The sequence below is a fragment of the Mus caroli genome, chromosome 4 (genome assembly GCF_900094665.2).
Source record: "Mus caroli chromosome 4, CAROLI_EIJ_v1.1, whole genome shotgun sequence".
Lineage (NCBI taxonomy): Eukaryota > Metazoa > Chordata > Mammalia > Rodentia > Muridae > Mus > Mus caroli.
The window spans coordinates 29,296,899-29,303,475 of NC_034573.1; the positions used below are offsets into that span (position 1 = coordinate 29,296,899).

At 42.5% G+C, this 6,577-nt stretch overlaps 1 protein-coding gene across 2 annotated transcripts in view; it reads right to left on the minus strand.

The window, feature by feature from the left end:
• The window catches only part of Smim8 (small integral membrane protein 8), a 9,965-nt gene extending 3,857 nt beyond the window's left edge, over positions 1-6,108 (minus strand). The window contains exon 1 of one of the 2 annotated variants that reach the window (XM_021160946.2): positions 5,933-6,108. The gene's annotated coding sequence lies outside the window, so the exon portion shown is untranslated. The remainder of the gene's footprint in view (positions 1-5,932) is intronic. The other variant, XM_021160945.2, reaches the window with a different exon arrangement.
• Positions 6,109-6,577: the final 469 nt, after the last annotated feature.

Below are 6,577 nucleotides of genomic sequence, written 5' to 3' on the forward strand. Positions count from 1 at the left end.
TTTTTTTTTTTTTTAATATCTTCTAAGACAAAACGTCCTTTAGAAAATAACCTCATGGGCTCAGCAGTTAAGAGTGCTGACTGCTCTTCCAGAGCTCCTGAGTTCAAATTCCAGCAACCACATGGTGGCTCATGACCATCTATAATGGTATCCAATGTCATCTTCTGATATATCTGAAGACAGCTACAGTGTACTCATTTAAATAAAGACATCTTAAAAAAAAAAAAAGAAAAAAAAAAGAAAAGAGAAAATAACCTCAGAGGTAAAATGTTACGTAAAATGGGAGTTACGGAATGATGCTGATATTAAGTTCAGTGTTTCATCATAGTATACTCATTAAAAGTTCAAAGCAACCATTTTTAGATGGCCTTACCTTATCATAGTGCACACCGGTGACTTTATCCTTGGATCTAAGTGTTTTTCCTTGAACACAAAATTGTCCTAAGTCTATTTCTCTTATTATTCTTATTCTTTTCTTATATTATTTATGAAAGCTCATTATATTTCTTATTATGCAGCATTTACTATTCTGAGGAGTGGGCACATTCTATTCTTGATTCTAACTTTATTACATCTTTCTAGCATAAGACCATCTCTAAAGACTTTCTTCCTAAAATTACTTGAATCAAATCAGGATTTCTATAGAATTATTATCTATTTGTCTATATAGCACTACAAGATCGTACATCTTCATTGTTCTGCAGAGATCTGCTCAAAAGTGTGGCCTAGTTCCTAGTGATGGTTATATACTTAATAATAACAGGAAAAGCACATTCATAGCAGGAATCTTTCTTAAAATGAATTTTTTGGGGGCCTTGCCTATTGGAGCACATCTGTTATGGATTTTAATCCAAGGCAGATTCGTCTCAGGAAGATCACCTGCTCGCTATGAGCTCCTCCTATGATGGCTCCTGCAGAGACCTGCCTCCCTCTGAGTCCCAAGTGGTGGGATTAAACGTGTGCTCCATCATGCTGGACCCAAAGCTCTTAAAACAAACAACAAACAAACACTCTTTTTGATCCTAGATGTGCTCCAAGAATGATGGCCACGTGTTTCCTTTTTAGTTGGTGCTTTAGGTCTTGCTGGGTAAATTGCCTCTTCCCATCTCTGTTTCCATTCTTCTCTCCCTCCTTCCCCCTCTCCTGTCCTCTCCTTCCTTTCTTGAGTATGACAATACAGGTACAAGTTGGAAGTCACCTGGTTCTGGTTACACTGTATGCAGCCAGGGCTAAGGCAGCGATCAGAGTATAACCAACCATTCCTTCATTTCTGCCATCTTTACTTCTCCCCACCACTTGCCCTTCCATAGCAGCCTGAGGAAGACTACCATTCCTTTCTTACTATCTCCTCCAACCACTTAGCCCAGCTCATACTCCTCTCAGCCTCTCTGTTATCCTCCATGACCCCCAAAGCCTTAAGCCCTCCCCTGTCCAAACAGTAAGAAATGGCAGCCATTTCTACCTGTTCTCAGCCCAGTCGGCACCCTCCAAATGAGGACAGGACCTGCTACCTCCTTAATCTAAACACTTCTCTATCTAGTTAAACCCAAATGTGTCTTTTGTCTTCTGGTTCGTTTTGCTTCCAGGTATCATTCCTACCACATAATGCAGGGAAGTAGACATTTCCCCACAGACTCAAGTTAACAACCACACAGGGGAAAGACTGCAGCTTCCTACGCAGTAAATGTTATGAAGATGTAAACATTCCTACTCAGGTACTGGTGCTTTGTACACCAATTAATTCTCGGCCATTAGCTCTTCTGTTTCACAGGAATGAAAAGCAATATTTTTGCAACTTTATGGTTATGGAGAAAACTAGGTGCTCAGTACTTAAAAATAGCTGCAGCTGTCACTACTCCCTGCCAGCACTTAACTGGGTTAATAACGTGCTAAGAACATCAGCTTGCAAGGAAAGAATTTCTCATTTTGTATATCTGTCAAATAAAGGTTGTTTATTTGTTGGCTTTCCACATATGCTATGGTTATTACTGTCAAGACCTCTTCGCCCGTAATTGTAGACTTTCTGATTCCACCTTAGAACAGTGTAGGAGTCACGAACCCTCAAGAGTTAAGTTGTTCCCTATTAGCCAGTCTCAACCTGTGGTCATAATCCTGTGGGGTTAAACAACTCTTTCACAGATATTGTAATGTATAATCATATTTACATTATGATTCTCAACAGTAGCAAAGTTACAGTTATGAAGTAGTAACAAAAATAATTTTATGGCTGAGGGTCACCACAACATGAGGAACTGCACTAGGACGGGTGAGAACCACCACTTTAGATCCTTAATTTGGGACACCAGTGATGGTAGGCAACAGAGGGCAGAACCTATTCAAATACTCCTGTAGATGAAGCTTGAAGCTCTCACAGGAACCATCCCTGCTTTCTACCATTTCCTATACAGTTGACTTTATAGACCACTGGATCTCAGCAAACATGTGAATGGTTGTATAAGCGCTCATTTTTTTCCTCCTCTAAAATTTGAGTTTTCCCCTACCTGATTTGAAAAGTGAATTTTTATTGTGTGAATTAAACTTTGATTTAAAGCTTGCTATTAAAAAAAAAAAAAAAAAAAAAAAAAAAAAAAAAAAAAGGAGAGTTTAAAAGCACTGACTGCTCTTCCAGAGGTCTTGAATTCAATTCCAAGCAACCACATAGTTGTAATGAGATCCAATGCCCTCTTCTGGTGTGTCTGAAGACAGCAACAATGTATAAAATAATATATAAAATAAATATTTAATATATAATAAATAATGAAATAAATCTTAGAAAAAAAGAACAAAATCTTTTCATATAAGAGAAAGCCCTTGTCTGTCTCGTTGCTCCCCAGAACTTTGTATGTGTAGGAAGAATGGAAAGATTTGGTTCTTTCTTCACATCTAAATTACCAGTAAGTACTGTGTGAGAAAACAAACTGCAACTGCAACGAGTGAACGTGTAATCTAGAAGGAGAAGCTCACTGACTCTTTTCAAGGAGTCTAGAACTAAACCTAAGTTCCATTCTGAAAAGCTGCAGAACTAACCACAAGTTCAAGGCACAGCAATAACTTATCCTGACACTACCACTCGAATGAAATGTTACTTTCAGGTGAGCTTCCATTTGAACATCCTAAATCTTCCCTTCGCTCTCTTCAGCTTCTGCCCTTTTGTTGTTGCCATCTGTCACTGAGGTAACTTGCTCTTACTCATTTGCATACAGTTAGCCAACCTCTAGTTGAACCTTTCTTGTGTTAAAGGCTACACCCTACAGTGGGGATGATGGGAAACTGTCTTTGCACTACTCCTAAATAATTTGGTGATTAACCCACGTGCATCTGTTTGCAAAATATTTTTTAAGATTTATTTTATGTATATGAGTACACTGAAGCTGTACAGATGGTTGTGAACCATCATATGGTTGCTGGGAATTGAACTCAGGATCCCTGCTGGCTCCAACCCTGCTCGCTCTGGAGCCAAGATTTATTTTATTATTATATGTAAGTACACTGTAGCTGTCTTCAGACCAGAAGAGGGTGTCAGACCTCATTCCGGATGGTTGTGAGCCACCATCTGGTTGCTGGCATTTGAACTCAGGACCTCTGGAAGAGCAGTCAGTGCTCTTAACCGCTGAGCTATCTCTCCCTGTCAGCTGTACAATCTGTCCAAGTGCCTGTATTTCTGTCTTCCTTTCCCATCACACTTCTTATCTACTAATAATCAAGAACATGGGCGGGCATGCCATGAACAGAATTTCTCATACTTGTTGATAATGATAAGCTACACTATGTCATATGTTGCTCTATAATAGAATGTTTTTTTTTTATTTTGCTCTGCCTTTCTTCCTTGTGAGGGGAAAGGGTATACCTCAAGACAGAAGAGCAGGTCCATGAAATCATGACACCATATGGAAGTCCAAACAAAGTCAGGGCTAGCCATCGTGTGTGTGTGTTTCCTCCTCTACTGTACCAAAATCAATATTCAAGGGGATGATCCACAATATATTTGAGAACCAACACTTGAAATTTCACTAGTTAGGCTAAAGAGACAGCCTAGCAGTTAGGAATACTTGTTTCCCTTGTAGAAGACTAGGGCCAGTTCCCAGAGCCCACATGGTGGCTACAACTGCCTGCAATTCTAGTTCCAGGGGTCCAATGCTCTCTCCTGGCCTCCATGGGTACCAGACACGCACATGGTGCATACACACACACACACACACACACAGACAAACACTTATTCACACAAAATAAGCACCAGGCCCCACTCCTCCCTGAGGAACTATTAGCAGTTAACTAGTGAGAAAGTGCCATCTCCCTCAGTGGTATACCCACTGATAAACTGTTCTTGCTCTGGTGGATAATTTTATGCACACAGGGAGGTTGAGGGGAGGGAGGAAAGAGGGGCCTGTTGGGAAGAAGAGGTTCGACAGGTGGATTCGTGGGCAATGAAGAAGCTCATTATATAAACACTTGATAACGTCAGACGATATATTGCTACTAACTAGAGGTGCTGAGGGCCTGCATCAATCCCCAGCATCATTGGTGTAAAACCCAGGCTGTGGTGTGTCCATAAATCTCCCAGTGCTGTGGTCGGGGAGGCAGACTCATCTCTGGGGCTCTCTGACCAGCCAGCCCTTTGGGATCAGTAAGTCCCAGGTCCCAGTGAGAAACTCTGTCTCAGAAAACAAGGTAGGTGGCCCTTGAGGAACAACATCAGGCTGACCTCTGGCTTCTACACACATATTGCACATGTGCTTATGTGAACGAATGAACTACCTTTGTCTGTACACACCAAATTCACTACAACAAGATTGGCATAGATACCTATATTATATTGTATGGGGAAGTATGAAGATATAAGCAATATGAGAACTGGTTTAGGAAAAACACTCTATTTTCAAATATATAGAGAAGTGCCTCAAATGGACCAAACATTCAACGATAGTATAAATGCTCTTGTTAGTATGTTTCACATACTATACTCTTTTAGTGCTTAAGAAAGTAAAAGTCCGGAATAGGACACCTTCAATAGTTTAGATTAATATGAGCAACTTTGAGAAAGAATCAGGGCTTTATAGCTTGAGGAAACTATGTTTAATCGCAACTCTGGTACTTCTAACGTGCTTTTTTTTTGGGGGGGGGGGGAGTAAGTGACAACTCTGATTCCACCTTAATAAAGGGATGATATTATACACTGCAATATTATAGATGTATATTTAACATTGTTAACATTCTTAAAAGGAAAGATGTTAACAAAATAGCGGACATCCTACAGATACTGCAACCTTCCTACCTTCGATGTCTTTTCACTATTAGGGTAGGATAATCCAATTCATCCCATTGTAGTGGACTCCTATTCCATCAGCATCTTTTTCCAAAACTGATTTTTGAGGAAAGTATTTTGCACTTATAAAGTACTACCAGACGCAGCACCCTAAGATAAGCCCAGCACTAGAGAGGCAGAGGCAGACGGCTCTCTCTGAGCTCCAGGCCAGCCTTGTCTACAGAACGAGTTCCAGGACAGCCAGCTGTACATCCTGTCTCGCAGAGGGGAAATGAGATCGCTTAGATTTTTAAAAATGAACTCTATCCGTTTTTACTGTAAAATATAACTTTTAAAGTGAAAAAAGAAAAACACCACACACACACACACCACTTTCCACCTCGTAATTTACCCCACTCATGGATTGGGGAAAGAGTGTCACTGTGGCAGGGACCTGAAGGCTGTAAAGCTTTTCAGATCGCGGTCAGATACCCAGGCGCCTACGGAGCTCAGTATAAATCTTCATAAACAAGTGTGAGAACTTGTGTGGTCGGCGGGCAGGCTTCCCGGCACGGCTGTGGTCTTCCCCGCAGCGCAGGGTGGAGAGCTCACTAAGACCCAAGTGCTTTCGGAACTTCCCTACGGAACCAAGGTCAGTTAAGTCTGAATGTTGGGCTGTCGGCAACCTACCCTAGCATCTTCTGCAAACCACAACCCTCCCCTTCGAGCGCTGGCGGAGCCTGACCTTGGGCAATTGGAAAGCCGGGAAAGCTTCAGCTCGGACGCCGCCAGGCTCAGAGACTTCCGGCGTCCGGTGCGAACGCCGGCTGCTGGGCTCTCCTTCCGGTTCGCCCGGTGCGCGCCCAACCAGTGCGCGTTCCCTCCCGGTGCGCGCTCCCGCCCGGGACGCTCCCACCAGTGCGCGTTCCCGCCGGGGTGCTAAGAGCCGCACCACAGCGCCATCTATGCTCCGGAGGCCGTAGAGCAGGGGTCCGGGCTGAGCCCTGGCTTTGGAACCCAGATGAGCAGCCTGGTTTGATTTCTTGGGGCCTTTGACTTTCAGCCTCTCACATTTAAATAATCTTTCGTTTCGTGGGTTTCATGTATATTTACAAAAAGAGATATCCAGAATTGGAAATGGGGCCTAATGGCACGTAATGGAAATGGAAAGATTCAGGCTAGAATCCAGCTGCCTCCAAGAGAAGGAAGTGCAGTATCGCCAAAAAGGAGTCTGGGGCTTTATAGGGTGCTTTTAGTTGAGCAGTGGTGTGGCAGAAGAGCTTTAAGAGAAAGGGGACCAGAATTAGCAGTTTTACAGGTGGTGGTGAAGGGTTC